This window comes from Sorex fumeus, unplaced genomic scaffold (assembly GCF_029834395.1).
Source record: "Sorex fumeus unplaced genomic scaffold, SorFum_2.1 ptg000122l, whole genome shotgun sequence".
NCBI classification, from domain to species: Eukaryota; Metazoa; Chordata; class Mammalia; order Eulipotyphla; family Soricidae; genus Sorex; species Sorex fumeus.
The window spans coordinates 28,685,774-28,702,246 of record NW_026606179.1 but is presented as its reverse complement, the minus strand read 5'-3'; the positions used below and the strand labels follow the sequence as shown (position 1 = coordinate 28,702,246).

General features: G+C 44.6%; 1 protein-coding gene across 2 annotated transcripts in view; it reads left to right on the top strand.

The window, feature by feature from the left end:
- Positions 1 to 2,535: 2,535 nt before the first annotated feature.
- The window catches only part of CUNH16orf87 (chromosome unknown C16orf87 homolog), a 75,581-nt gene continuing 61,643 nt past the window's right edge, over positions 2,536 to 16,473 (top strand). For both annotated transcript variants that reach the window (XM_056137070.1, XM_056137069.1), the window contains exon 1: positions 2,536 to 2,714. The gene's annotated coding sequence lies outside the window, so the exon portion shown is untranslated. The remainder of the gene's footprint in view (positions 2,715 to 16,473) is intronic.

Sequence of the window (16,473 nt, the reverse complement as noted above, 5' to 3'; positions counted from 1 at the left end):
GAAAGCACCCACCCAGTTGTACTATTGCTCTATTGCTCTAGCCCCTTGTTTGTGATTTTTGGGGAGAAGCAATACATGAAAAAGTCTTTCACCAGTTAAGCTGTGGATTTTTATTGTGTTTGGTGTGAACACTGCTATAAAGAACACAAGAATGCTAACATCTCTTTGAAATACTTACTCATTTTCTTTGGATTTATGTCCTAAAATGAGATTGCTATATTATATAGTAGTTATAATTTTCTTAGGACCTCCAAAATGTTTTTTGGATTTTTTTTTTGTGTGTGTGTGGGGGGGGCACATCTGGTGGTGCTCAGGCTTACTTCTGGCTGTGCTCAGGGATGACTCTCGGCAGGGCTTAGGGACCATATGAGGTGCTGGGAAGTCAAACCTGGGTGGGCCACATGCGAGGCAAGTTCTTTACAAACTGTACTATATCTCTGAACCCTCTATACCTTTTCCTATAATTTTTAACTATTACATACATGATTCTAGCTACTGTGATAATTGAATATGAATTAAAAATAATTTATTAGTTCATTTAGAATAAAGATTAAGAATGAATTATGGGGCTATAGAGGTAGTAAAGGTGTGAAGGCTCATGCCTTGCATGCAGCCAATTCCTGTTCCATCCCCTGTTCCACAAGTTTTAGAAAGTATCATCAAGTGCCATCCTGGAGGCTCCATAACTTGGGGCATGGGAGGGTGGTGGGGAGAACTGTGTAATCTGGGGTACTAGTTTTAACTTCTGGTGGGCTCAGAATGTTTGTAGGGGACGTGAGATCCTCCCAGAAAAAAAAAGAACAAATCCTGAATATACTAAAAATACTTTAAAATATATTCTTCTAGTTCCACTAACATTCCTCCACAAGATTAATTTCTTTCCATGAGTCCAGAGAAATTTAGACATAAAATTTACTCTGCAAGTACGGCTTTTGTCAATTTAGCCTAATTTATATAAATGGCTAAACAAGAAACATTTACATTTGTTATATTAAAAGCTTAAAATATATACATATTCATAAAAATACATAAATATATTCAAGTTATGCTTACAGAATTTCATATTGTAACTGCAATTGGAGAAGTTACTAGTGCAATAGCTTTAAATAAACGTTGGCAAAGTTTCTCTGAGCAAAGTGCACTTTTAAAATTTTTTTATCTTTTAATGTATATTTTATTTTCATAATTCACAATAATTCATTACAGATAATATTCAAATACCAATCCCACCAAGCACCTTCCCACCACAATAAGAGGGAAGTGTGTGAAGATTGTTGTATTTCATTCTGGAGCCATTTAAGCGCGAATATAAGGGTATACAAGCAAGTATGTTAAAACCACCGTCACTGCCTATCCTCCCATTGTTCATTGATTTGCTCCAGCGGGCCCAGTAATGTCTCCATTTTTTTTGAGACTTGTTGTTACTGTGTTTGGCATATTGAATATGTCATGGGTAGCTTGCCAGGCTTTGCCACAAGATGGTAAACTATGACTGGGCAGGGCGAAGCCAGAGGAAACTTTGATGGAGGTCCATAGCGGTCCTGACATGCAAATGGGTTGTCGCACCTGGGTATAGGGCGAAAGACTAAACGATCCATCTAGTAGCTGGTTCCCTCCTAAGTTTCCCTTAGGCTAGCTGGCGCTCTCGCATGACCACCCACGCAGTTTTATCCAGTAAAGTGAATGTTAAAACCAAACAAATCAAAAATTTGTAAGTCTACAACTGTACCTCATGGTGTTTCACTAAAAAAAAAATTTAAAAAAATGTGTGCAAAGTGCACTTTCTTAAATTAGCTGTGCTGATTTTTTTAAATATGAGTTGATGTCTGTTGAATTTCCTATTCTAAAATAAAATTCCACATGAATATCTTTTCTTATACTTCGTTTCATAAATAATTTACTTTCCCTTTATCATCAGTGATGGAAAAATAAAAGTATAATGGGTCCTGGGGCCTGTGCGACAAAGGCACTTGCCAACTCCAGGTTCAAACAACAGTGCTACATTTGATCTCCAGAACACCAAGTAAAAGGTAAAATACGATGCCCATTTACAATTCCTCATGCTTAAACTTATCTAAATTAAAAAAAAAAGTCAGCATCTTCTCAGAGACGCTTTCTCAACCCGCCACGGCCGTTTCAGTCAGCCGCGCCTACCAACTTCTACCACTAGAACTTCTACCAACTTCTACCCGACCGGCCTGCGGGCACATTCGTTGGTCAGATCCGCCGTCCCTTACGGTCCGACGTCCTCACGTTACCGTCCAGTGCCAGTCAGCGCCCCACGCAGCGAGAGGAGAGGAGAAGCAACGCGCAGGCCGGGTCCGCCCGTCTCCTCTCCTGAGAGTCGCGGCGCGTCTGAGGACCGGCGGGATTTGCATTGCGTGATGCACGTGTCGCGACGTGTCGCGCGACCCTGCAGGTCAAGCCCGAGAGACCGATGTCACGTCACTCCGCCAGATCCCTCGGCGCGCAGGCTCCGTGTGAGCTCGCGCACGCGCACGTGCGCGGCACCCCCCAGAGCCTCGGTGCGGCCGGCGGAGACGCGGCGGGCGGCGGCGGGCGGAGGCGACCGGGCCGCTGAGGTACGAGGGGAGGAGCCCGCACAGCCGCCGCCGCCGCCGCCTCTGCCGCTGCCGCCCGCGAAGAGCATGTCTGCAACTCGAGCCAAGAAAGTGAAGATGGCCACCAAATCATGCCCCGAGTGCGACCAACAGGTGGGCGCCGGCGACCGGCTCGCGGGCTGCCCGAGCGGGGCGGCTGCTGGCGGGCGAGCGGCCGTTGCCCGCGGCCGTTGCGTGTGGAGGGAGCGCTCGGCCGGGCTGCGGGCGGCCGAGGGGGTGGGCGGGCTCGGGGGGTTCGGGGCGGGGGGCCGCGGCGGGGGCCCGGAAGCGGCCGGGCTGAGGCGCGGGGTGCCCACCTGGCGGCGGTCAGCCGGGAGGGGGTCGCGGCGGCGGGGCGGGCGGCGCGGGAGGGGGCGTGAGTGGGCGGTGAGGCGGCCGGGTGGCCCGTCCGGGTCGTCCCCGAGGCGCCTGTCCGGCAGCGGGTGACAGCGGCGGGATTCCGGGGGTCAGCCCCCCACTGGGCTGGCACCCCCCCCCCCCCCCCCCCCCGTGGTGTCGAGTGGGGAAACGCCTTCGTGCCTCGACCCTGCAGGGTTGCTTTGTTCCCTTCCTGACGTTTTCAGTGAGAAAGAAACAACAACAACAACAACAAAACGGGAAGGGGGTATGGAGGAGGGGCTGCGGTAATCCCATTTTCCTCTTGGGTTTCAGTAAATTGCGATCTTAATAGAGTTTCTCGTTTCTGCGTTTGACGTTTGCTTTTTGGGTCATACCCAGTGATGCTCAGGGGTTACTCCTGGCGGTGCTCAGGGAACCATATGGGATGCTGGGGATGGAAACCGGGTTGCCTGCGTGCAAGGCAAATGCCCTCCCCACTGTACGATCACCCCAGCCCCCAGGTTTCTAGTTTTTAATAATCATTTATCTAGGGTGTAAAATTTTGAGAGAGGACTGCCTGATTAAAAGTTATTCCTTTCTAGGCCCTGTGTTTTTAAAATGCTGTCTTTTTCTAACCTTGTAAAAGAGGAATTTTCTACTATTACTAGTAGCTGCTTTCTGATCCGTGATCAGTGGGGTCTTCAATGACATTATGACAAACCAGTAGCCTAAAGAGTTCAGGTCAACTTTAAAAGAAATGACAAAAAACTATGACTGTGATCAGAGTTGTGATACCATACAGTATTCCTGGGGGGCTTTTCTCTGCTTCCACCCAACAACTCAGACATAAAGGAAAAAAAATACTAGTGGTTGAATATTTAGAAGTTTCATGTTTTGGCTTTTTTTCTTTCTTTTTTTTTTTTTTGTCCATGGGAGAGATCTTAGGCTCCAGGGTATTGAATATAACCGCACGATTTTTCTGTAGGTCGGAAGCCCAAAGCAAAACCTCACCAAGGTGCTTTCAGGCCAGGTTCCACCTCAAAATTTCAAGCAAACATTTTAATTTTTTTTTCTTTTATAGGGTGACCCAGTTGTTCTCAGGAGTGCTGGGCAGTGATAATTTGTGATAAGAGTCTACAGATATGGTGCTCAGGATTCTCCAGAACCACACCCACACCCAGTGGAGATGTGGAGGTGCTGGAGTATGGGATGGGGTGTGCTACACTTGGGATTGAATGTAGGGTTTTACATCTTCTGCTTTACCACATAGGCCACAGTGTGGCTGCCATTGGTCGTTTTCTAGTTTCTTAAGTTGTGTTGTCAAATTATTTATGTAGGCCCTATTTCTTACTGATTGTGTAAACACAAAAGGGGCAGCTCTATCTCTCTCCCTCATTTGGTAGTCTCACGCCACTTCCCTACCCTGGGGAGGTCGATGGCGCTGGGCAGACGAAGGAAGGTAACGAGGTCCAAGTTGGTTGGTGTCAGTTGCAGTTTTTTCCACTTTCCTCTCCATTCTCCTCTGATTCTTCACCTGCTTCTTCCTCTCCCCATGCTACTTCATTCTCCTCCCTGATCCCTCTTCATTCTCCTTCTGGCTCTGGAATCTGGATCCCCCAGCCCCCTCTTACAGTCTAGTTAAATCCCAAGCATGAGGGGTTGGGGCTTATACATAGGTAGGTCACAATCAATAGGGGTAAAGTTCTTTCCCTCAGGGAGTACTTCTTCTAGGACAGATACCCTCTCAGCAGGATGACCCACCCAAGAGCAGAATCCCATGGGTGTGTTTCTCCTCTTCTTGTCCAAAAAACATATAAGCATTCATCATTTTAATCATTTTGTATGGACACAGTAAGAGATACATTAAGCTTACAGAATTGCTTTCCTGGGGTCATCTCGATCTCAGACTACAGTGCTCAAGCCACATTAGTCTTTCCTATCCCTAGCAGGGTCCTAGTCTTGTTACTTTTGGATCATGACAGCATTTGTCCATATCAAGCTCTTAACTTATAGTTAAGAATTGTGGCACTTTGGCCTAGTCCATTTCGATGCCAGGGTAGCTCACAGCTTGCCCTGGGTCCATTCAGTCCCTTGTTGGGACCCTGCTTTTGGGGTGCTAGGAACTAAGGGAAACTGAGGTTTAAGTTGAGAAAGCAGATGCCCGGGAGTGAATAATATTTGAAGCCAACTAAATCCCAAGTTACAAAAGCATAATATTAACTGTCTTCCTGTATTTATATCTATACAAAAGGGACATTGCTTTAAAGTAAACTATTCATAAGATATAAGGAGAAGAGAAAGGCAGTATTAGCTTATAATACAAGTTCAGTGTCCTAGAAGGATCTGACCTTACAAATTAACAGAGTCTGATTAGGAGGAAAAGCTGATTAACTGGTTGGGGAAGAGAGCATAGAGAAGTGGTTACAGATAAACAAAGGAATGGGAGTGACTTGGGAGCTCTGTGAAAGGTGTAACCTGATAAACCTAAGCTCCTTGTGGCAAGGGAGAAAGGACAAATCAGTTGTTATCCTACACTGATGAATATTTGGATCACTTGATCACTTGACTTCCCGTTACTCATAGATTTGCTCAAGCGGGCACCAGTAATGTCTTCATTTGTCCCTGTCGTGTGCTAGTGTAGCCCAATGGCGTCTTTTCGTTCTAGGAACATGAACAGCATCAAACTGATTGTTCAGGGTCTTAAAGAAAAAGTCTGGCCATCTCATAGGTGGGCAGCCACAGCATCTTTTGACGTCCTGTGGAATCCAGTCATAATGGCTGTAGGCCAAGGGTCGTCTCCAAATCTCATTACGTGTCCAGCCCACCTGTTTTTCGATGTCTTGGCAAACGAGACAGCATCCCTGATTCTTGACCTTCAGCGGAGGTCGGAACTCCAGATTCTCTCATTTGAGTGAAGCGGGTTATTCCAAGCATAGCTCTTTCGATTCCTCTTTGGGAGACTGGAATAGCGTTCTCATCCTGTTTGCGTAGGGCCCAGATCTCTGAGGCGTATTTTAATGCAGGAAGAACAGTGGAATCAAAGAGATGTGCCCAGAGCCAGAGGTTCTTCATCCTCTTTGTCCTCTTAGCTATTTCTTCTATGCTCTTGAAGGCGTTCCAAGCCGCTCTCTTCCTCCTGCGCAACTCAGGTGCCAGGTCATTCGTAATGTTGACTTATTGACCTAGGTACACATAACTGTTGCATTCAGAGATGTTCCTTCTGTTGAGAACAAATGGAAAGTCAGGAATGAAACTGTTTCTCATAAACATTGTTTTCGTGAGATTCAGCTGGAATCCAACCTTTCCACACTCATGGTCAAAGTCGGACAGCATTTGTGCCTCTTGGCTAATGTTTGGTGTTACTAGAACGATGTCATCAGCGAAGTGGAGGTGGTGTAGTTGCCTACTGTCTATCTTCACTCCCATTCCTTTCCATTCTAGTCGTCGCATGATGTTCTCAAGGACGGCACTGAAGAGTTTCAGTGAAATGGTATCATCCTGCCGAACCCTTCTCTTGACGTCAGTGATCACTTCCCTGTAGAATGGTGAGATCCTGGTAGTTAATCCGTAATACAGTTTACGGAGGATCCTGATGTATTGAGTTTGAACACCCTGTTTGGCTAGGGCTTCCATGACTGCTTTGGTCTCAACAGAATCAAAGGCCTTCTTTAAATCAATGAACGTTGTTAGACAGAGCAGCATCTTGAACTCTTGTGAAACCTCAGTGAGCTTGGTTACCATGTGGATATGGTCAGTCATGCTGAATCCTTTGCAGGACCCAGCTTGTTCGCATGGTTGTCCTTCATCTAGTGTTCTGCCAATCCTATTCAGGATGACTCAAGTGAACAGATTGTAGATGACAGACCACAGGCAGATTGGGCGATAGTTGCCAATGTCGTGGATGTATCCCTTCTTGTACAACAGAACAATCCTGCTGGTTTTTGCATTGGGACGGAACCTTGCATTCAGACAGGTAGCGTGTGAAGAACCGAGCCGGAGTATTACTGACAGCAGATTCTTCAGGTGTTCAGGTCTGACCTTGTCTGAGCCTGGTGCATCTTTACCGATGAAATGGCGTGTCGGATTTCAGAAGGGAGAACTTTGGGAATGACATATTCATACTGTGGAATTTGGTATGTGGGCAGGTGGACGGGGCTATCGAAGATATTCGGGTAGAAGTCATGAATATTCTCTATTGCCCTTCAGAAAGATGCGATAGATCCACCAGGAGGTCGGAGCGCAGTCATCTTGGTCTTGTAGTTGGCGAAGGACAGGCAGGCGTTATGAATGCTTTTGCCGGCTTCTGCTGCATCTGCCAGCACTGCTGCTCTTCTCTCTTTGAGGTCTTACTTTATCGCTTCTCTGCACTATTTTGCGAGCTCAGATGTTCGCTTGTGGTTGCCTGAGGCTTGTGCCAAGTCACGTTGGCGAATAAGCTCAAGAGTTTTCAAAGACAGGCGTCTTTATGTGGTTATCTCTCTTGGCGTTCTTCGCACAATCATGGAGGTGCTGAACCAGTTGATCGTATTCTTCTTCAGTGTTATCAACGACCGCATCTTCCCATGTTGCCACAATAGTCCCAAAGAGTTCCCAGTTGGTGGTCGTTCTGTTTTTAAACTTTGTAGCCCCTTCTCCTCGCTTCGTGAAGTAGAATTTTGCACGAAGGAGATGGTGGTCAGATACCGTTTGGAAATTTGGGACAAAAGCAACATTGGTCAGGCAAAACCATCGATTGAATATGATGTGCTCAGTTTCGTTGTGGAACCGTCCGCCAGGAGACTCCCAAGTCCAACATTTAGATTCAGCCTTCTGGAACTGTGAGTTACCATGGATGGTCTTGGTTGACATGATGAACTCAGACAGTCTCTCACTCTGTTTGTTCCATTCTAGGCCGTGGGTCCCAATGTGGAGTTCTTTGGCTGATCTTCTCTGTCCTATCTTGGCATTAAAATCACCAACAATGATCTTGTAGAAGGTGTGGTCTTCTTTATAGAACTTCTCCAGCTCCATGTAGAACTTCTCAATGTCTCCTTCATCATAATTGGATGTTGGTGCGTAGACAACGAAGATAGAAACTGCCGGCAGTGAGCCACATCTATTCAAGTGTAATTGTCCAATTCGGGTTGTTAGGTATTAGAATGAATCAATGCTCATGGCCAAGTTCGTGTTGACAAGGACACCGACACCAATGCCTCTTTCGTCGCATGTTCTGAGGAAAAATTCTTCTCCAGTGTCGAAAATGGCATGATGTGATTGATGCCTTCTGGTCTCGGTCAGACCAATGATGTTGTGCTTGATCTTTCGTGCTTATACCATCAGGTCCTCGATGGATGCATCTGATGGCAGTGTACGTGAATTGAAAGCACAGACAATCATTTTTGTCTTTCTTCGTTTTGGCAGCCTAGTTAGGCCTTGAGATTTTATCAGCCTCTCATTTCTCATCCTTTTTAACGCTGCCATATTGGTAGCTCTTTCAGGGTCAGGGGAATGAGACCCATTGTAATTACTGGTTTTGGCATATTGAATACACCACGGATAGCCTGCCAGGCTCTGCTGTGCGGGCGGGATACTCTTGGTAGCTTGCCGTGCTCTCTGAGAGGGATAGAGGCTTTGAGGGTGGCCTCTAATCGCCCTTGCATGTGTTCCCATGGTTCAAACCATATTTGAACTCTATCAAATATGGAGCTGCAAACCTGCAAGTTGGTTATTAAGTGTCTAATGATGTTAGGATAACTGTGAGCTTTCCTTTTAATATTGCTTTTGTTGTGCCCCACAAATTCTGGTAGGACATGTTCTCATTCTCGTTTGTTTCCAAGAATTTTTCATTTCTGATCCATTGGTTGCTCAATTATGAGCTATTTAATTTCCAGGTATTTGGGTTGTTTCTATGTTTTTATTTGTGTTTAACTTACATTTTCTGTGCATCATGGTCTGAGAAGAAAGTTGGCATGACTTCTATCCTCTTGACTTTGTAGAGGTATGTTTTGTGTCCTGTCATGTGGTCTGTCTTGGAAAATGTCCCATGTACATTGGAGAAGAATGCGTATTCAGGTTTTTGATGATAAAAAAGTCACAAATATCTATATACTTATATATATGTACATGTATACATTTGTATATACTTATATATGAATATTCTTCTTGGTAGATCAACTTCTTATAAAGAAAAAAATGGAAGAGAGGGATTTAGTATATGTATATTTCTATATAAGTGGAGTGGTGTTGAAGTTTCCAACTATTATTATGTTGCTATCAGTGTCTTAAAGCCCATTAGTTGTTTTTTGCTGGTATTTTGCTGGTCTCTTATTAGATGCATATATGTTTAGGAGTGTGAGTTCTTCCTGAGGTACATATCGCTTGATCATTAAGCTATGACCTTAGCTATCTCTTATAAACTTTTTTTATCCTAAAATCTATGTTGTCACTAGTATGCCACCCTCCCATTGCTTGAAGAATGATCTTCCAACCTTTGACTTTATGTTTACTTAGAGTATTCAAATCTCTTTCTTTCAGGCAACAGAATGTTGGTCTCAATTTTCTAATCCATCCTGCTACCCTGTGTCTCTTAATTGGTGTATTTAGCCCATAGACATTGAGAGAGGTTATTGTTGTGGAGTTTTGTGCTAGCTTTCTGCAGGAATTTGATGGTTTTGTGGGATTCATCTTGTTTTAAAGTAGCCCGTTTAGTTCTTGTCTGCAAGTCTATGAAGTTCCTGAGCTGTTGTGTATTCATGAAGTTGTATAATGTTACTTCAGATCTGAAGGAGAGTTTGACTGGGTATTCTTTGTGAAGCATTCATTTTATTGAGTGTGTTTTGTTTGTTTATTTGTTTTACTATATTCCATCATTGTCTTTGGGCCTGGAAGTTTTTGTGTGGTAAATTTGCTGTCAATCTTAAGGACGCCCCCTTATATATATAATTTCCTCCTCTTATCTTGCTGTTCTCAGTATTCTATCTTTCTGTTTTTCATCATCATAATTAGGATTTGTCTTGGAGTATTTTTACTCGGATATCTTTTAGTTGGTGCTCTTCAGACCTCTTGGATCTGGGAGCATGCACTCTCCAGCTCTGGAAACTTCTCAGTAATTATATCTTTGACTGTTGCTTCTTTCAGAGTTGCCTTCCTGGCTCTCTGGGACCCTGATGTTTCTTGTGTTATTCCTCTTGAATTCATTCCAAAGTTCTCTTGTCAGGTTTTGATTTATTTTGAAGACTTTTCTCTTCATCTTCTGCTTTTGTCTGAAGATTTTCTGTACCTCATCATGGAGCTCACTGATTCTGCCCTCAGCAACTGTCGCAACTGTTACTCTGCTGGTAGGGACTTCCAGTGAGCTTTTATTTCCTGCCTATCAAGTTTTTCAGTTGTTACTTGTAGTTTTCTTGTTTCTGTTCTCATATCTTCTTGTGTTTCATTGGTGTCCCATTCCATTGTTCTTTGATCGCAGTAAACATCCTAAGCATCTGATTTCAGAGAGATTATATAGGGGGTTATTAATAATTGAGTCCTCAGGTTTATAGTCTTCACCCACTACTTGTGGTAGGGATCTGCATGCTTTCATGATTCCTTTTATAATCTGGGGGTGCATCTTTTCCACTTCACTTCAGCGTTACCCTGACTGCCAGGGAGGTCTCTGAGAGAGCTCTGTTGTGGGAGGGAGAGTCTCTTAGGGAGAAGGTGCTGACTCCTGAACTTTGTGTGAAGCCAGGACCTTTAGTGTTTGGTGGACCTCTACAGTACTCACCAATAGCAGGGCAATGTCTGGCCTCAGGGTGCATTTGGGGGTGGGGGGACTCACTTCCTGTCAGAGTATTTTCATTGCCCTAAAAATCTCTTGTGCTCTTTCCATTTCTTTTTCCTTCTAGCCTGGCAACCACTGAATGTCATAGAGTTGGAATCATGCAGTATGTACACTTTTCAGATAGACTACTTTCGCTTAGTAATCTGCATTGAAGGTTTCTGCGTGTCTTTCTGGGCATGTTTGCGTATCCTTTTTTTAGTGCTGAGTAATATTTCATTGTCTGGATGTACCACTAAATTCATTCACCTGTTGATGGACATCATGGTTATTTGTAAGTAAAGTTCTTATGTGTTCAGGGTTTTGTTTGAATATGTTTCCAGGGAGCAGGATTGCTAGGCTATATGGTAAATGTGTTTCATTTGTAAGAAGGTGTCTTATGGAATACAAAAGGGGCCTTTATGTTTTGTATTCCTACCAGGAGTTAATCAGAATACCTGTCATTCCACATCCTCATCAGCATTTGGTAGTGTCAGTGTTCCAGATTTGGGCTATTTTAATTATTATTCTAGCTAACTTTAGTGATATAAAATGTAAATCATCTTTAAATAAGTTTATCTACAAGTAAATAAATAAGTTAAAATAAGTTTATAAGTTTAAATACATAAGTTTATCTACAAGTCATTTGCTTATGTCATGCCATCTGAATGTCTTATTTGATGATGTTTCTTTATCGTCAAGTTAAAAAAATTTTTTTGTTAGTCATAACTGAAGGTGTTCAGGGTCCACTCCCAGTGATCTCATCTGGATCCAGTCCTGGCAGTACATGGGGGCCATTGTGTTGCCAGAGATTAAAAACATGCACTCCAGCACTTGCGATATTTTGCTTTATGGTGAAGTTAGTTTATTTATTTACCTACCCTCCCTTCTCTTTTGTTGTATTGCTGATTATGTTGTGATTACACAGTCTGTGTATCACAGTAAACACACACTTGGTTGGGGTGCTTACTAGGGTTTGTACATCTGGATGAGGTTCTCATATTTACTTTTAGGTTTTAAGAGTTCTTTGTTGGGAGTATGGTGCCGCCAGCAGGTCAGTCTGAACCTGTGAGGCAAGTGCATCAGCAGCCTGATGGTGTCTTCAGACTTCCAGATACCCCCAAATTTCTGCTGTGCTTTTGGCCAGACCCCAAAAACTTGGGGCAAAGTTTACCAAGAAAGTAATGTTTGTTCTTCCGAAGATTCAATACAGTCCCGATCAAAATCCCAGTAAGTTATTTTTCAGATATCGAGAAAGTTCTTTGTTGTAGCAGAATTATTTTGCAAGAATTTTCTCCCTGTCTCAGGCATTTTGTTTCATTGACTAGCATATTTTTTTTCTTTTTGAGTCATATCTGACAATGCACATGGGTTACTCCTGGTTTATGCACTCAGGAATTACTCCCGGTGGTGCCCGGGGGTATGGGAGGGATACTGGGATTGGAACTCGGATCAGCCACATGCAAGGCAATCGCCCTACCCACTGTGCTGTCACTCCAGCCCCCTCACTGACTAGCATTTTTGAAAATTTCAAAATCTCAAATTAATTTTGGCCATTAAGCAGCTTGATCAGGAGCCAGAGACGCCATTCGTGGGCGATGACTTGGGGTCTGGTTGGGGTGGGGAGGACAGGACTGGCTCCACCCCCATACTGTGAGGCCCTGCGTATCTCGTCACTGAGGGCCCAAACCTGACTGTCCAGTTCCTCTAAAGGATGGCGGCCACTGGGCCGCTGTGGGGAACAGGCCAAGGCACAAAACCTATTCCCACCTGGGTTGGCCCAGCACCGGTAACCTACTGCATGGACCGGACGCATTTCTGCCAAAAGCTGCTGGGTTTCGAGATTTGTTTCTGAGTGTCTGGGATCATGGCCATTAAGCAGTTCAGTCAGGAACCAGAGAGGCCATGCCTCCAATTATATAGCTGAGGCGGAGGTGGTTTGTGGGTGTGTTTCCCACATACCTAACTTTTGGCCGTTTACTTTCTTGGAAAACTTTACCCCAAGTGTTTGGGGTCTGGCCAAAGGCACAGCAGCAATTCTGGGGTATCTGGAAGTCTGAAGGCACCATCAGGCTGCTGATGTACTCGCCTCACAGGTACAGATTGACCTGCTGGCAGCACCATACCCCCATCAAAATCTCAAATTAATTTTGACACATATGCTTTTGGTGGCAACCGAAAAGCATATATGCTTTTGGTGACTGGACTCTGCGCCTGGCTGTTTTCACTTGGGGCGCCCCAGAGCGGGGCCAGTGAGAGCCCTCCCTGTCCTAAGGGACCCAGCCCCGGCAGCCGACCTCCACAACCCATCCGCCGCCATGCTCTAGACTGCTCTCCACACACTCTGGCCAAGCTTCACATGTGAATGAACATATTCCTGGGCTGCGTGCACATCATAAAACACTCCCTACCCATTTTCCATAATTACTACATCATTTTGATGGGATTTAGACAGTAGGCAACAAACCAAAAGCCTCCATTCCTCTCAGAGAGCCCGGCAAGCTACCCAGAGTATCCCACCTGCACAGCAGAGCCTGGCAAGCTCCTTATGGCGTATTCGATATGCCAAAAACAGTAATAATAACGGATCTCATTCTCCTGACCCTGAAAGAACCTCCAATATGGCAGCATTGGGAAGGATGAGTAAGGAGAGGCTGCTAAAATCTCAGGGCTGGGATGAATGGAGATGTTACTGGCACCCACTTGAGCAAGTCAGTTAACAATGGGATGACAGTGATATAGTGATGCTTTTGGTGTCATGTCTGAAGAGTCATCTCCACTCCTAAAATCCATCTAGGTTTTTGTTACATATTTAAGAAGAGTTTTATAGTTTTATGTTGCATATAAATCTTTGATTCATTTCCCAGGTCTTTTTTTTTTTTTGTGAAGGGTGTAAGATCTAAATTCCCCTTTCTCCTTTTTATCTTCCTCCTGTCTCTTCCTTTTTCCTCCTCCTCCCTCTTACAATACAAGTTTGCATGGACGTGGAATCACTTGTTGTATCACTTTTATCACTTGTCATCCTGTTAATCTTGGCTTTGCTTGAGTGGACGCCAGTAATGTTTTCATTCGTCCTTGTCTTGTGCTAGTGTAGCCCAATGACATCTGCTCGCTCCAGGAACACGAAGAGCCTCAAACCTCAAACCTTGTTCAGGGTTTTGATGAAGAAGTTGGACCATCTCATAGGTGGGCAGCCACGTGTCATTTTGATGTTCCGTGGAATACAGACTGTAACAACTCTAGTCCAGCGGTTGTCTCTAAATCACGTTACATGTTTAGCCCATCTGATTTTCGATGCCTTGGCAAACGAGACAGCGTCCCTGATTCTCGATCATCGATGGAGGTCGGAACTTTGGATTCCTTCTCTCACTTGAGTGAAATGTGATATTCCAAGCATAGCTCTTTCAATTCCTCTTTGGGATACCCGAATAGCGTTCTTGTCCTGTTTTCATAGGACCCAGGTCTCTGAGGCGTATGTTAGTGCAAGAGGAACAGTGGAGTCGAAAAGATGTGTCCAGAGCTGGAGGTTCTCTCTTCTCTTAACAACTTCTTTGACGCTCTTGAAGGTGTTCCACATCGCTCTCTTCCTCCTGCGCAGCTCAGGTGCCAGGTCGTTTGTCATGTTGAGTTCTAGACCTAGGTACACATAATTGTTGCATTCGGAGATGTTCGTTCTGTTGAGAGCAAATGGAATGTCAGGGACTAGTTTGTTTTTCATGAATATTGCCTTTGTGAGATTCAGCTGCAGTCTGACTTTTCCACACTCATGGTCAAAGTTGGACAGCATTTGTACCGCTTGGCTAATGTTTGGTGTTATTAGAACGATGTCATCAGCAAAGCAGAGGTGGTGTAGTTGCCTACCGTCTATCTTCACTCCTATTTCTTCCCATTCCAGTTGTCAAATGACGTTCTCGAGGGTGGCACTGAAGAGTTTCAGTGAAATGGTATCATCCTGCCGAACCCTTCTCTTGACGTCAGTAATCACTTCCCTGTAGAATGGTGAGATCCTAGTAGTTAATCCGTAATACAGCTCACGGAGGATCCTGATGTACTGAGTTTGAATGCCCCGTTTGGCTAGGGCTTCCATGACTGCTTCCATCTCAACAGAATCAAAGGCCTTCTTTAAATCAATGAACATTAGACAGAGCTGCCTCTTGAACTCTCGTGAAACCTCAGTGAGCTTTGTTATCGTGTGGATATGGTCGATCATGCTGAATCCTTTGCAGAACCCAGCTTGCTCTCATGGTTGTCCTTCATCTAGTGTTCTGCTACCTATTCTATTCAGGTTGACTCTAGTGAACAACTTGTAGATGACGGACAACAGGCATATTGGGGCGATAGTTGCTGATGTCATGGATTTCTCCCTTCTTGTACAACAGAACGGTCCTGCTGGTTTTCCATTGGGATAGAATCTTGCATTCAGAAAGGTAGCTTGTGAAGAGCTGAGCTGGTGTATTGATGATTACTGACAGCGGATTCTTCAGGTCTGACCTTGTCTGCACCGGGTGCTATATGCTTCTTTACCGATGAAATGGCATGTCGGATTTTGGAAGGGAGAACGTTAGGAATGACATATCTATCCAGCAGAGTTTGGTATGTGGGCAAGTGGATGTGGCTATCAAAGAGATCTGAGTAGAAGTTGTGGATAATCTTCTCCATTGCCCTACTAAAAGATGTGATAGATCCATCAGGATGTTGGAGTGCAGTGCTTGGTCTTGTAGTTGGCGAAGGACAGGTGAGCATTGTGAATACTTTTCCCAGTTTCTGCCGCATTGGCCAACACTGCTGCTCTTTCCTCTTTGAGGTCTTCCTTTATTGCTTTTCTTCACAGCTTTGTGAGTTCCGATATTAGCTTGTGATTGCCTGAGGCTCCAAACCATGTTGGTAAATGAGCTTGAGTGTTTCCGAAGACAGGCATTTTTTTGTGGCTTTCTCACTCTCAGCATTCCTCGTGCAGTTATGAAAGTGCTGAACTAGTTGATCTTCTTCCTCGTCGATGTTGTCAGTGACGGCATCTTCCTACGTTGCCGCAGTAGTGCCAAAGAGCTCCCAGTTGGTGGTCATTCTGTGAGTTCTTTTCTTAAACTTTGCAGTCCTTTCTCCCTGCTCCATGAAGTAGAATTTTGCACGAAGGAAGACGGTGGTCTGATCCCATTTGGAATTCTGGGACAATAGTGACATCCGTCAGGCAAAACCATTGATTGAATATGATGTGCTCAATTTCGTTGTGGAACTGTCCACTGGGAGACTCCTATGTCCAACCTTCTATTCCAGGCCTTCTGGAATTGTGAGTTACCATGGATGGTCTTGATCGACATGATGAACTCAGACAGTCTCTCACCCTGTTTATTCCATTTGAGGCCATTGGCCCCGATACGGAGTTCTTCGGGTGACCTTCTCGGTTTTATCTTGTCATTAAGATTACCGACAGTGATCTTGTAGAAGGTGTGGTCTTCTTTATAGAACTTCTCCAGCTCTATTTCTTCTCAGTTTCTTCTTCATCATAGTTGGATGTTGGTGCGTAGATGAAGATAGAAACTGCTGGCAGTGAGCCACATCTATTCAAGTGTAATCGTCTGATTCGTTTGTTAGGCATTCGAATGAATTAATGCTCATGGCCAAGTTCGTGTTGGACACTGACACCACCAATGCTTCTATCATCGCATGTTCCAAGGAACAGTTCTTCTCCAGTGTCGAAAACGGGGTGATGTGATTGATGCCTTCTTGTCTCAGTCAGACCAATGATGTCGTACTCAA